The sequence below is a fragment of the Onychostruthus taczanowskii genome, unplaced genomic scaffold, assembly GCF_017590055.1.
Source record: "Onychostruthus taczanowskii isolate IOZ18803 unplaced genomic scaffold, ASM1759005v1 scaffold2, whole genome shotgun sequence".
In the NCBI taxonomy this organism is placed as follows: Eukaryota; Metazoa; Chordata; class Aves; order Passeriformes; family Passeridae; genus Onychostruthus; species Onychostruthus taczanowskii.
Window position 1 is genome coordinate 4,663,402 of NW_024499239.1, and position 14,884 is coordinate 4,678,285.

Consider the following 14,884-nt stretch of genomic DNA (forward strand, 5'->3'; position numbering starts at 1 on the left):
CTAGTTTTAGGATTTCTTCTTGTCTTTGTGTGCCTATATGGCTTTTCTCCCTCCTCTTTCTGGGATAAGAATATGTTTAAGTTTTTAAACTGTAATGTACATAAAATTAGGCACCAAGTTGTCTAGACAGAAGTGTGCTACACAGAGACCTGTGACTGCAGTGCAAGATGTGAGTTTTGTGTCATCTTTTCTCTCCCTGTTTTTCTGATACCCTAAGTTTTCAAAGGCTTTCCTTTTAAGAGTTTTTTTGTCTCAAAACAGTATATATTTCACTTTTTTAGTGTTTTGAAGATTGCACATTTTTAGTAGACATTATATAAGTAAGTCAAGTAAGAATATGGATATTATGTAGAGAATTTTCAACTTCAAGAAAATGGGTAAAGTTGCTTATATGATTTCTTTTTAAAAAAATTTTTGCTATGTGTTAGTGGCTAAATATTAGTGTATTGTGCTAATAAAAAATATAATTAGTTCATGTTCCTTTTTCAGATAGTACAGCTGGGTGGTAATGGAAAATTCAGTTTTACTTTTTATATCTTTTTGCCTTCAGCTAAAATAGTGCAGTCTTGAGCCTTTATGGTCTTGGATTCTGCTGGCTGTCAGATGTAGTTTTTGCCCTTCGCTGTGCGGTTGGATATTTTCAAGAATTAGTACTGCTTTTAATTTTTTTTCCTTACCTGCAGTTTTTTTCCTATCTGCCTGGAGTGGTGGGAGATGGAGGCATTCATCTGTTTTACTGGGTGATGGACTTGAAGCCTTAGGGAATTAAGCTTGTGGTAGTGGTGGGAAAAAAGGATTTCCTTGGAAAGACTTCTCTTAGCCTTTCTGATTGTAGCATGTACCACTTTTTTCAGTGCATCAGGTTGAGTAAAATAGGCAGCTGAGGAAAGCAGGGACAGTTCTATCTGTTAAACAAGTTGTTCCTGTGCACAGCAAATTGCAAGTTTATGTTCTAATGCTGTGGGTTGCTGAAGGCTGCCTACAGAATCAAGTCTGTTATGGCTGCCTATATACTTGAAAACTGATCAGAAGCCCATGGTGTCTGATGGCGAAGGTTTTTTAGAGTCATTTAATTTGGAATGCTGTACAACAGCCCTGGAGTTTATAGGTGGATATCACTGCAAATTTAATATCTCCATAGGTATATCTCACCAATCCTGTTTTATGCTATATTCTAATTTCTTTATAGCTCTCAATTGAAATAATATTTTTTCCACATGTTATAACTTCAGGAGAAATAGAATTGTCTTTGTGTCAGGTTAAAAGAAAATGCTGTAGGCTGATTGAAGTTTGTAGACAAAACAGATACATTTATCTTTGTTCAATGTTTTGTTGATAGTTTGAGTAAATGAGGATAATAAACATAGAATAAACTAGTCTGACTGTTAAAGATGACTTTTCCTCTTTTGGTCCTTAAATATGTTCCAAATGGTGACGATTAGGAGTGATTTTGTGGAAACCAGCAGTGCCTGACTAATATTGCTTAATAGTGTGATGTCATCATTTACGAAATGAAGACTTAGCGTCTGTGCTGGGATCATGCTTTTACAATGGCAGATAGTAGCTGAATCCTCTTTAAATTATCTGCTTATTTCTATTTTTGTATCTTGGTAATGGAATTGAGCTGCTCTGCTGGAATAGAGCAAAAGAACTACTGTGTTTACCAGTTGGGTATGCTGCAGAAGGCAGGTGCTGACCAAACAGGTAATAAAACAATAGAATTATTTGAAAAAATATTGTAAACCTTTACTTGCTTATTGTTGGCAGATGTGGTGTTAATGCAGCATAGAATTTGAGGAGCTCAATAGTTTTTTAAAGCTGAGGTGGTTTGTCCTATTACTGTGTTTGAATTTGAGAGTAAGTGGTGATTATTTTTTTTATTTTTGCTTTCTGTTCCTTATTGCTGCTGTTTAAGATTTTTTTTGTTGTTGTTGTTTTGGTGAGAATTTAGGTGAAATTCTGAGCCTGACAATTATTTTTAAATATAACCATATTTCAGAAGTTCTCCAACAGACAGACGAAGCAAAAAAACCCTATTCCTGGCACTGAAATCCTAAAATATTATTTTTATAATACCAGCTAGTTGGGTTTGCACCTAGCTGACCTAAAATTTTTTGTGAGAAATTCAGGTGGTGAAATTTTTCGTTGTTGTTTGTTATTAAAATATTTATCATATCAGCTGTCAAAATATTTACTCAGTATATACTTTTGTTTTAGAGCTGAAAATAGGACTTCACAAGTACATGCTCTGTGAGACATCTTTTAAAATATGTAGTTTCCATCATGTGGAATGGTTTCAAGTGTATTTTAGAAATCTTTTCGGAACTGTCTTTTTAGATGTGTAAGATGAGTACAATTGCAGAAGAAAACCACAACTGACTTGTTGAAGTGTTTGTATATGACTGTATACATCGTAATGCTTAATACAGGTCAGTAGAAGAACAGGCAGTTTTTAAAAATTTGCTGTAGCATTTAAGAGTGGACATGTTCTCAGTTGTAAAAAGTTGATCCAAAAAAATCTGGAATCCAGGTGAAACATGCAAAGTCAAGCCTGGAAGTTTCAGATTGTGTCATTAAAGAAGGGGAATGCCACAACTGCTCGGTGTGAACTGGCAGATGGCAGCTGTACCTGTGGTGTGTGAAATGTGCCCTTCTGTTGCAGCTCTGTGCTTTCATTGTGTTACAAGGCAGGACAGCTAATACTGTGGAATTGTCTTAATGGCCAGCTGTGTAAGTCAAATCTGCAAGATTGTAGAAGAGATGTTAATTTTATCAGCGATTGAGTATTCTTACTGCTCACAGCGCCCGTGTTATTTCTGTGTATGGAAAACTTGCTTCACTTCAAGTGCTTCTTCTAGGAGAGTAAAAATACACCAACAGGAATGTGATCTTTGGTGGTAAAGTAACGGAGCCGTGGCTGCCTCAGGGGTTAGCAGCAGGGGCTGGATACACACACAGTACCTGTGAGCACTGTGTAACCTGTAATATCAGCAGCTCTGCAGGGCATGTGCAGCTCCCAGCTGCATCTCTAATCAGCCCTGTACAGCAAAGGATGACCTGGGACTTGGTGTTTATACATGAAATAAAAGTCAGTTTCTGTACCCAAGTACAGAGTTTTGGTTGGAAAAGACTGGAGGGGGTGGTGTGCAACTAAGTACTGTGGCTTTTCCCCACAATCTCTGCTTGCTTATGTTTAAAGGCTGCTCCATAATACTGTTTGGGATCCAGAATACTATTTACATAAAAGCCTCTAACCTCTCTCCTTGTTTTCTTATCACTGCAGATAACATTGTTTTGCTTGAGTAATGCCCCAGGAAATTGTTCTGTGTATATTTTCCATAAGAAATAATAAGTGAACCTCTTCTAAGGGCCTTTGGAATCTGTGCTTGAAGCTCTTTGCAACAGAAGGGAGGGAAAGGAGATTTTGGTTCGATTTCTGAGTGCAGTTTTACAAGCGGATCAGGCTGATCTAACAGTTTGCTGTCAATGAAAAGGGCAATCTCACTCACAGCTGTGCAGCCTTCTCCATCTTCTGAGTTCTGATGTGGCTTTTCCCTGAGCTGATTAATTTCACAAAGCCAATGGAAAATGTTCCAATGTATTAGGGGCACTTTTTGAAATGAATCTTCAAGGGGAATCAGCTTGCTGAAAGGGCCTTTTGGGTCAGTAGTGGGGACAGCATTAGATATCTTTACCATCACCAAAAGTAGCAGTCACCTTTTGGATATCCTCTGTTTTAATTGATTTGTGGAAAATGAACTCTTAAATATTTTAGATAAATGGAAAAACAAGCATCTCTCCAGAGTTTTATTTGAAGTGCAGGCATGATAGGTTTTATTATTACTGCATATAAGCAGATAAAATGAGCACTGGGTAAATGTTTCTTAAGTAAGGCATTAGCTTAAGATGGAGTCAATAAAGAACTGAAATAAGGTCCAGCAAATCTATTTAAAAGTAAGCCCAAGTGCAAAGAGGGTATGCCTCTGACTTCTTTATTTTACCATTAATACAGAAAATCAACTGTAGTTGTGTTTAGTTGTCAGACACATCTCAAATATAATTTTTACTTTATTTTATTGAAGATCTGATCTTTTAAAATTACATACTTGACTATAAACCTAATACACTTCTTCTGTAGTTTTTCTCAGGGTTTCCTCTGAGGACTGTGTGCAGAAATTTACAGTGAATATATTTTAGTCAAGTAGTGAAGTAATTGTAGTTTAGTGCTCTGTACAAGGTGTGTACCAGTACAAATCGAAGGTGGATCTAGAAGTATTTCTTACACTTAACAGCTACTTCTGTATATATTTATATAAATGTGTGGAGTATGTGTATATAGTGAGGAGGTAATTCACTTGTTTTCCTCTGACACATAGTGAAGAGAGCTTATCAATTTTTTAATTGCTATTGGTCACTTACTAGGTTATCTTTGTATCACATTATCAGGGTCTTTTTTCTATGCATCTTCTGGACTTCAAGCACTTTAAAGGTTTTCTCAGACAGTGTTAGTATGAGCTTTCATGTGACAGCTGAATCAATGTAATGGCTCAGTGTTGTGAACAGGAGATTGTACCCTTCCACCTGTGTAGTTGTCTTGTATATTCATTTTTGGTATTCCCGTTGCATGTTTATCTTTGGTGAGACTATTCTGCTTGCTAAACCAGAGGAAACCCCCCTTCCCTTTCAATACCAGTGGACAGGCAGCAAACTGGAACACTCTGAGAAATAACCAACAGGAAATTTAGGAAGTGAATGTCAGTAAACCTGCTGTTTGGACTTAGTTTTTCTGTTCTTTTGACTTTCTGTCCTGCAGCTTGTAAGGTGAAAAGTAAGAAAATAAAATCTCCAATTTATTAAGGGAAAAAATAAAAGGTGAAATTGGACAATATTTAGCTGCAAATATTCATTGAAATGTTATCTTCAGGCTAATTCTTTGAAATAATGGGGATAAAATTTAGTGGGAGGATTGTAAATTAAGTAAATATCTCTTGACCTTTCCAATCTACAATTATTTTTAAGGTAGTTGTGAGAGGGACAAAATAAAGCTTTTAACTTGAAGGAGAGGGAGAGATATTATATATGTGGGGGATGTGAAAAAACTTAACATAGACAGAAAAACAAGTTTTCAGAAGATTCTACAGAAGCTGATTGAGGAAAGTTGTGAAGTGCTGAAGTCAACAAGATGTGAGGAAACTTGTTGCAAAAATATCTGGTACTGTAAAACTGTTCTATGATATACTGGTAATAAAAGAACAAAAATATTCTTTTAAATCCTTTGTGTCTAAGGTGTCCACAGGCCTTGGAAGTGACATTGAGAGAGACAGACTAGTTTAGCATGTTGTTCCTGTTTTGAATTTTACTGTATGTATCTTGCACATAGAACAGATTTTAAAACTTAATCTGCTATCAATAATGTCTGTTAGCGATCCCAAGGTAGAGTATATAAACGGCTGGATAGCACGTAAAATAAAAATATCAGCTTGTTTTTAAGGAGCTGTTTTCTTTGAAGTAAGAAACTGTTATCCTTTAAAACATTAGAATTGATCTATGAGCTAAAAAAATCCCAACTAATATCCTCCTAATGCTGAAGAATGTATTTGAAAGGTCACTATAGTATTTACTTGTAGGATTAATTCAGCAACTGCATATGAAGATGCTGTGCTTGTGATACCAGCAATTCAGATTAAAGTTACAGAAATATTAGAATTGGAACATTGTGGAACAGTTTTTCAATTGTCACTTAAAAAGGAAATCTGTGTTTCAAATGGAAAAGTTCTAGTTTGTAGGTGATCATACTAGTCTTAATCTCCTTTAGGCATGCTTTTTCTGTTTCTAATGAAAATGTGAATTGTAAGTGGAAGACTCAGGTATGACATTTGTCAGTAATTGATATTTTTGACTATTGGTAGTTTCTGTTGGCTGCATTTGTTAACTGTTTTATGTCTTCATTTGTAAGCTTCTGTGTTTTAGTTGCTTTTGTTCTAAGCTCTTCAGTAACAGGATGGTTCTTACCCTGTGAGTTCTAACTTTATATGTGTTCCTTTATTGTGTGGATCCAAACTGGGGGAAAGAGACCACTACTTCAACTATGTCCTCTTAATCAAGGGCAACTTTGGAAAGCCTTTCCATTTTCACTAAATGTCATTTTTCATGTCTCTAACTTATCACTGAATAGCCTTTAGTTGCTCTTCAAGTAAGAATATGTTCTCTCATGTAGTAAATTCTATTGCAGGGTAGCTATGATTTGGGAAGCAGTGTTAGTGGCATTGGTGGTTTTACTTGACATGAATCCTCTTGTTCTCCAGCCAAGATCTAAAAGGTCCCTTCGAGCAAGGACCCACCCTCCCAGACAGGAGGGTTCTTGACTCATGCTTGTAAATTTTCAATGCTTGTATTTATTTATAAAAGAAGGATTTTGTTATGAGAAATCCAAATGCACTACTGCTTTGAAGAGATGGGTAAAACTTTCAGAAAGGCATATCACTTTACCAGTGGAATCTTCTCAAGAGATTAAGTTTCCATCTGCAGCAGTTTTTCATTACGTGCTCTGGATCTTCAGGACTTGCTGTGTGCTCACTTCATGAGCTGTGCAATATGCCTTTGTAGGCTGATACTACATAAATAATAATAGTTTTAAAAGTATAACTTTATAAAAATATAAAAAGTTATAAAAATGTATAAAAATAGCTGATTAGTCTAAAGAGGTCTGTGGTGACAGGCACGTTATGGACCCCTATTGCTTGGGATACTTTCAGTGCTCAATGACAAGACCAGTATGGCAATATAAGTCTAACATCAGGATGCTGTTGCACGGTCGTATTAGAGACTGACTCAAAACTGTCTGTTGTCACTTGGCATGTCTTAAAAATGCACTGGTGTGGGCTTTGTCTCTGTTACTTCTTTGAGAGGATGACTTGCTGAAGGAAGGTTGTTTTTAATTTCAAAGTATTTTCTAACTTAAAACCAGTAATACATATAAAAGAAACTCAAAACTTGTATAAAAAGATTGTATTTATCTAGTACGTTGTTTTCAGTTTATTAGAGTTAGTTTAAAATGTTTTTTCTTTGTTGATTGGGGTTTCCATAAATTCCTGTTTCATGGAAGGAACCGTGCAGAGCAGAGTAGGTTAATTTGCCCAGATATTGAGGAAGTTGTAGATGTTTGTAGGTACATTGTATTTTTGGATGATTAACATGTTCATATCAGTTACTGGGAGACATGAAGAGTATGCAAATTCGCTATCAATAGATAATATGACTGACAAATAGGGAAAGCCAGCTGAATGAACAGAAGCCAAAGCACATTGTCCATTTCATGTGAACATGTTTTTCCCACCTGATTTCAGCTGTTCATTTTTCAGTAATTAGTGGGGCTTGCCGTGGGTGCCACCATGGCTCTTGTTTGGTGCGCTGTGCCCGATGCAGGTGTGTGGATGCAGAGCTGCCTGCCGTGTCCAGGTGCAGTGCTGGGCTTCGCAGCTGCTGCCCCGTGTGCTGCTGCTGGCAGAGGCTGGTTTGTAGTCCCCCAGCTATGGCACTTCAAGGAACTTTGTGTTGTGGACTATTTGCACAGCTTCCAGACAAACACGGCCTTGTAAAGTTTTAGTGTGTGTTAGGTGTTTAGTATCTAACTGTTGCATTTAGCTGCCCTTGGGTTTGTTACTACTCTGGTTCTCCCCCTTTCTGATTTTTGTATTTCTTTCCTTGCTTTTCTTTAGTGTAATAGCACGCTTGCTTGAGATAAAGGTTCAGAAAAGACACTCATGAATTCTTTTATTTCTGATTTGCAAAACAATGTATATTTTACCTTTTAATTACCTTTTTAAATCTTAAAAGCATCTCTATTTTTTTACTTACACTTCAGGTTCCTACAAGAATATGTGTTTCACAGAGATGGGAGAGCTGCAAAATTCAGCATTAAAAACACTTTATTAATTGTTCAAATCCTGGTAACTAAAGCACTAAAGGCACTGTAAATATTTTCTGGCTTTGGAGTACAGAAATATGCCAGTTTAGTTCAACTGTGAAGAATGCCATATTAATGTAATTACTCCATTTACTTCTGATATTGGGTGGTGGAGCTCCATATGCTCCTGCCCTGTGTAACCGAAACATCAGGAAAGGCAGTTTCAGGAGTTAAAACCTCAAGAGAAAATTGGCTGTCCATGCTTTGCCCCTTCTTGCTTTCCTTCTCCTGACTCTCAAATACAATACTCCAAGTCCTTATACTATGTGTGCAGAGCTGCCATCTGCGTAGGGATTGAAGCCATGGTGGAGTAAGTTGGTAGGCTTGTGATTGTGAGGTTTTACAGGGACACCTGCAGTAGTTCCCTCTTGTCACTGTGCCATTGCCCTTCCCTCTGCCTGCTGTTAAGTGCCCTGGGGCAGAGGTGGGTGAATGAGACGTGCGTCTGCATATGCAGGGCTCTACAGTGTTTAATGTACGAGCAGGAGTGGACTGCAGTGACAGTGGCTCAGGAGCAAACACTCAGCTTTGCTTATGGCAGTGGGAGGAAGGCAGGAGTTTACCTCCAGGCACAGGGGGAGCACATCCACAAGGATCTTCAGCTGCTCTCTGAGTTTAGTGGTAATCTGCATCCGAGAATATTTTCTGCCCAAGTACTATTGTGCTCATGAGGCTTAATAGATTGCAGCTTCTGTGCTGAGTTTATCCCTATAGGTAGCTTTTTTCTTTAACTTTTTCTTCTTTAAAGTTTTCCCAGATGAATCATAAGCTCTCTGGTTTTTTTGTTTTTTTGGTTTTTTTTTCTCCCCGATGCTCTCTATAGGGATGGAATAACTGATCCTTGCATAATGTAAATATGATGTTTCCCGTAAAAGTGGCACAGACATCCAGCAGCTTGGGAGGAACAGCAAAAATGGAAACACAAGTGATGTGTAGCAGTTGTCTTGAGGCCTTGTAGGGTAACAGAGTTAAGCCTTTCCTTACTCTATCCATTTAAACGCCCAGCAACTAAGTAGGGATTTTCTGTATAGCTCCATAACTGTTTCCAGGTTCCATGTAAAAGGTTGCTGAAAACTGAGGGCTGGTTCCCCAAACCCAGTGCATTGGTATGTTTGTGCTGAAGCACAGTGAGGAGGCTGACATGGTACAGAATTGGACAGATCAGACCTTAAGGCAGTTATTTCACGTTGTCTGACATTGAACCATCCTAATTGGGCTTTATACCTGTAAGTGTTTTTTGCAGTCATTGAAGATGGAAATTTAGCATCTGAGAAGGGAATAAATCACTTTGTTTTCCAGAATTTTAATTACAGGGCTGCTTGTGACAATTGAGAAACTTGGATTTTTCAGACTTATGAGATGTAGTAGCAGCTTTAGGCTTGGGTATTGCTTTACCTGTCTCATTTTGTCTTGGCGGGAGATTGTTTAAATATCATCTCAGAACTGCCCATTGCGGTTTTTGAAATGTTTCACCTTTTTATTACTGATTTGTTTCCTTGTAGTCTTACAGTGTTTGCTGATCTGGAAAGCTAGATTTTCAGGAAGGACTGGATATCTGTTTACTATAAACTCTTATAAAATTCATAAGGCTGTTGTTAACTACCTTGAAAATTATTTTATTTTTCCGGATTTGATTACTCTTGAAGGTTGTGGGGGATTTTTTCCCTTTTTTTTTTTTTTTTTCTTTTTTTTTTTTTTTCATTTACAGTAAACTTACTATTCAACCTAGATATTGTTACTTACTGAAAAGTTAAATATTAACTGTGTCCTCTTTGATCCTGCTCAAAGACTGTGTTCTGTGAGGAGACTGTGCATGTGCATCTTCAGTGTCCTTCCAGAGCTAGCTGGAAACTTCATAATTTACTTTAAATGGGAAATATTATTTGTAGTTCTGAATGCATTTTCTGTCAGTCTTTATCATCCTGAAGATGAATGTAGCAGGGCTGAAAACTGTAAAGAAATTTCTGGAAGCAAGAGTAGTTGCATTTTTTTTGTAACTGAAAATAATGCCTTTAGGTTTGGTTTTTAATTGATTGTTAATACCAGAATGCTTTGTTCAAAATAATCTAAATCATTTTGCAGAGGGATACGTAGAAAAATCATATTCTGTTATCTTAGCCATGCCATTGGAAAAAAGCAAGAGCTGCACTGGGGGTTTGAGGGAAGGGAGGTAGTGTGTTATGAGTATGCTCCTAGAGAAATGAAGCTATTGTAGAGCTAGGGAATAACGCTTGAAATGAAGGGGGGGAAAAGGGAAATGAAGCTAAAAATCTGTAATGCTCCCTGTGAAACACAAATTAATGACTTATAAAGTGTTATTTCTTTGCCATTTAAAAGCAAAATTTTGAAGTCAAATATTGCTCTTTTAAGATAGCAAATACAGCAATGTCTTCAGTCATGAACCTCTCTTACCTTTTCAGCCTGTAGAGGTGAAACAAAACCAGCATTGTTGGTTTGAAATGAAAAATGAATAATTTTTTTGGTCTTGCGTATCAGTGTGTGCCATGGGCCAGATCTCTGGCAGTTGCTGCAGCAGCAGTATTATGAGTATGGCACTTCATGAACATTGTTCCAAATAGTTGCCAGCAATGTGTCTGGGCGACTCCCAGAAAACGGCATGATGTTACTTGAATTAAAGCAGAGCTGTGCAAATAGCCTTTGCAGACACATTTCTGGTAAATGTATTGATCCTAATATGGATAATGATCCTTTCAGAAATATTTTTATTAAATACCTAATGCTACAAATAAAGAAAAGTTCTGTTATCTGTACTATCTGCAGTGCTAAAGTTTCTGATCTCTTATATTGCTTGGGTCCTCTAGCTGTTAAAACACTCAAAGCAAATCTTGCCTGTCCTGTGACTAGGCTTACTGTACATGTATTGAAAATTCCATCTAAAAGGTATGTGTGGAAGTGCTGAATGGACTTTGCTTGCACAGGTCATGCTGTGGATGAATGGTACCACAAATGGCCAGTCTAATGCTTCCTGGAGCAGCTGGGCTTACAGTGCGTGAATCTCGTAATGTATCAGTCTATTTCCAGCCTGGAGTCTGCTGACTTGGGTCACTGAAGCAGCTTGAGCAATTTTCTTCTGGCCATCCTCTTTACTAAGGGTTTTCCATATCAGAGCAGAAAGCATGGCGTGGACGGGGCACTTGGATTAATCATTTGAGTACAAACAGCTTGCATCTGCAGATTGAGCTCTTCTGCTTTACTGCACCTACAGTCCAATTCTTGTCATAGTCTTTTAAGAGCTTACTGATACCAGTGTGCTTATTCATGCATACCTCACCTTGGCTCTTCAGAAAGTCTCAAAAATAGACTTGATAGTAGTCTGCTCCCTTTAGAAGTGAAATTGATCCAGAATCAAAAGGTATACAAATACTGGAATCAGTATATGAAATGTGTATTTATTGCAATTGTGTAATGTTCAGCCTATTTATAAAGGTATGCACAGATCCTCAATTTAATATTTTCTTTTTTGGATTTTTTTCTTACATGAACCAGCTCCAAATGAAAGCTATTTGCTTATGTTTAAATGCAAGTGCTTTATTTGCCATTTTATCTAAAATAGTAAAATATTAATCTTACGGGAGACTTCTTATAAGTACTCAAACTGATAGGTATTTTTAATGGTCATGCTTGTTGCTCTCAGTTTTAGACACAGTGTACTTTCCAGAAGACTCTTTCATTTTCCTCTCTGAGAATGAGGAACTGGAAAAAAAAAAATCCATGTTGTAAATGACATTTTTCTAACAATGTCCTAGAAACATATGATATTGATATCTTGTAACTCTGCGTGATGAGTTTTCTTGGGCTCTTCTAAAGAATTAGCCTTGTCTGTGCATGTCCAAGATTCAGGAGCTTGTAATCCATAGTCTTTCTTTCCTGCTTTTACTCTTCTTGTTTTGATTAAAAATAAAAGGTTACATTTTAAACTTTGTGGTTTATACTGAAATGTTCTGTTTATTCTAATATTTGGTAGGTTGTTTCATTAACTCATTTCAAAGGAAAACCAAAACCCAGGAAGTCTGGTATGGCAGTCATTGTTATTTACACACCTTTGGTTATAAAGCAGTTAAATTGAGGAAGAAGTATTGTTGGAAGGCTTGTGCACAGTTGTACAATAAGATAACTCTTATGATGCTGTTGTTATATGATAGGGCTAGGATACTGACAGACCCATTATTCCATTTGTGAAATGGACTTGTACTGATAATTTGTCCTTCTTGGGGGTAGGGGAAGACTGTGAAAATACTTGGTGTAAGCCATTTTTAATAAATTAGTGATGTCCATTTAATCAAAGTTGCTATGTGTGTTCATGTATGTATGAGAGCATACATATTCATGTAGTATTAAAAGAACATCTTTCTTTTCAAAATATTTTGCTTCCTAATATTCTATGTTCCTAGTCTTCAATGCATCTACTGAAATCCTTAGAAGGAGAAGCTTATAGTCTTGGTACATACAATTCTCATTTCTCAGAAATTGTTAATGGGCTAATATTTTTTTCTGTTAATCATTTAAAATTAAAATTGGTAGTATTTTGAGGAAACCCAATCAATTGTGATCATTAGTTGATACCATGAATACATAACAGTGCTACAAAATCTCAGATGCTGTGGTGAAAGGCTGTGTAACTTGCTTGGCCAAAGACCTCAATGTCATAAATAAATGCAAATTTTGAAAAAGATTTCCTAATAATAATACAATTTTGAAATGCTACTTTACAGAAATACTGACAACTTCTCTGTTTGTTGAAAGTCTTCTTAACAGGATTCCAGAGGGTGGAACATGGAGACTAGTATTTTGTAGGGTTGTTTTAGTATATCTCCTGGAGTTTCTGGGATGATTGTTTGAAATAAGTTTTTGGCACTGATAACTTAAAGAATAAAAGCTATTTGGGGGGGGGGGGGGGGGGGGAGGGCAACTACAAAGAACCCAAAGTGTATTTTAAAAAGTCATTATTTTTGAGGTGCTGAGAGAGTTGGCTCATAATTTTGGAATGTACACTGTTAACAACGATTCCTTTGAAGAAGTCTCTGTAGCCCAGTGTTAAAGGCAGTCAGAGACCAACCATAATTAATACAGTCTTTCAAATTAGTGGTGAAATTCATCAGCCGGTTCCAAAATCTGACCTTTATATCATACTCATAGCAAAATACAACCTCTGTTATGCCTTATTTAGTAAGGGGATAAAGGAATGCTTGAAGTGTAACTTTGAATGTATTCATAATAGGAGTGATGAAAAAGAATAAGCCTACTGCATAGGCAGTGCTACCTGTTTCCTTATGAGAGGAAGTTTGATGCAAAATCCCATCTCTGTATACCCGGTTTGGGAAGAAAAAAAGTACTATTTTGATATAGGTGGCAATTTAGTATCTAATTATAGAAAAATATTTTTTGCATGGGGGAATTTGGATTATTTTTAATCTGTGAAAACTGAATGATATTACTGGTCTGTCTCTTAATGAAACTGTTCATCTCCTAAATGACAGCAGCTGGTGCTTGAACCAGCCTAGTGCAGTGACAGGCTTGTCCCACTCTTTCTCCAGTGTCCTTCTGCTGCTGTGTTAGACCTGTTACTTAGAAACACTTAGTTTTACATCAACTGGTTTATGTTATCTCTCTGTTAGTGATAATTCTTTTGTCTGTGTTGGGTGAGGGATGTAGATTAAAAAAGCCCCAAACAAACAAAACCAAAACCACAAATAAACCCCAAACCTTAAAAGTATTTGATGTACACTGTTCTTAAATCTTTCCTACAACTTCAGATAATTCTAATTTGTCTGAAGATACAGGTATTATTTCCTCCTCATGGCTTGTTTACTTCTGTAAAACTGTACTTTGTTAGTCCAGTATGGGCAGCAGTTTTGAAACTGTGCATTTTTAAAAAATCACCTTACAGCAGGTTTAGTTAATCAGTCTACCTTGGATCCACATGATTTTTTGGTTCATCTCTAAGGTGTGAGTGAAGTTATAATTTAAGTAGACATAGTTAAACTGTTGTTGGCACTACTGCTACAGTAATCTCAGCACCCAGTTCTCTCAATTTCTGTTACTTGACCCGGGGGTAGTGTTACATGTGTAATTTGGTGACAGTAATGGAAACAAGCATTACTTTCTTCTTGTCATTTCTTCCTGTCAGTATGTAGAAGTCTTTCTGAAATTTTTGAATTGTCCAATAAAATTTTGAGACACCTTCAGGTGTGTTTTGATCTGTGTAAAGACGACATCTCAATTTGACAGCCACGAGATTTTGGTTGTACCTGCCAGTGTGGACAAGGTGAAGGAGCTGAAAACTCTTAACCCTGTGCTGAAGTGGGCAAAGGCTATTGGTAAAGTATCTTGCTTTATCCCAAAAGAATGGCATTAAAACCTTAGTGCTACCTAAGGCAGTGGTGGATTGCATCCCTAGGAACCCAGAACTGTAACTTCTAAGAGACTTTCCATTGTGGTGTTTGAGATGGACAGAGTAAACTATCAGATATACCAAAATTGTGTCAAGTCCTTTAGAAGACACTAAGAAAAAAACCCCAAACCAAACAAACCTCAGTTCAAGTCCTTTAAAATAAAGACATTAAGGAAAAAAAAAACACCAAACTCCAAAGAGCTAGCAGAATCATGAAAGGATTTGGGTTGGAAGGGGCCTTAAAGCTAGTCCAGTTGCAGCCTCCTGCAATAGCAGGGACACCTTCACCTGCACCGGGTTGCTCAGAGCTTCATCCAGTCTGGCCTTGAACTCCTCTGGGGATGGGACATCCAGAACTGCCACTGGCTGTAGTTCTCTTGCAGGCATCCACCGTGGGAATACTTACGGCTTTCCTGCCTTCCACTGTGATTGTTTTTCATATTTGTGATTTCCCATCCTCCGTACCGCCACCCCTCCTTTGATTTTGCTGATCTTTTAGCGTAGAC

General features: G+C 37.2%; 1 protein-coding gene across 10 annotated transcripts in view; it reads left to right on the plus strand.

The window, feature by feature from the left end:
* Positions 1 to 14,884, plus strand: part of FRYL (FRY like transcription coactivator) — a 158,027-nt gene that overhangs the window by 23,322 nt on the left and 119,821 nt on the right. The gene's annotated exons all lie outside the window — the stretch shown is intronic.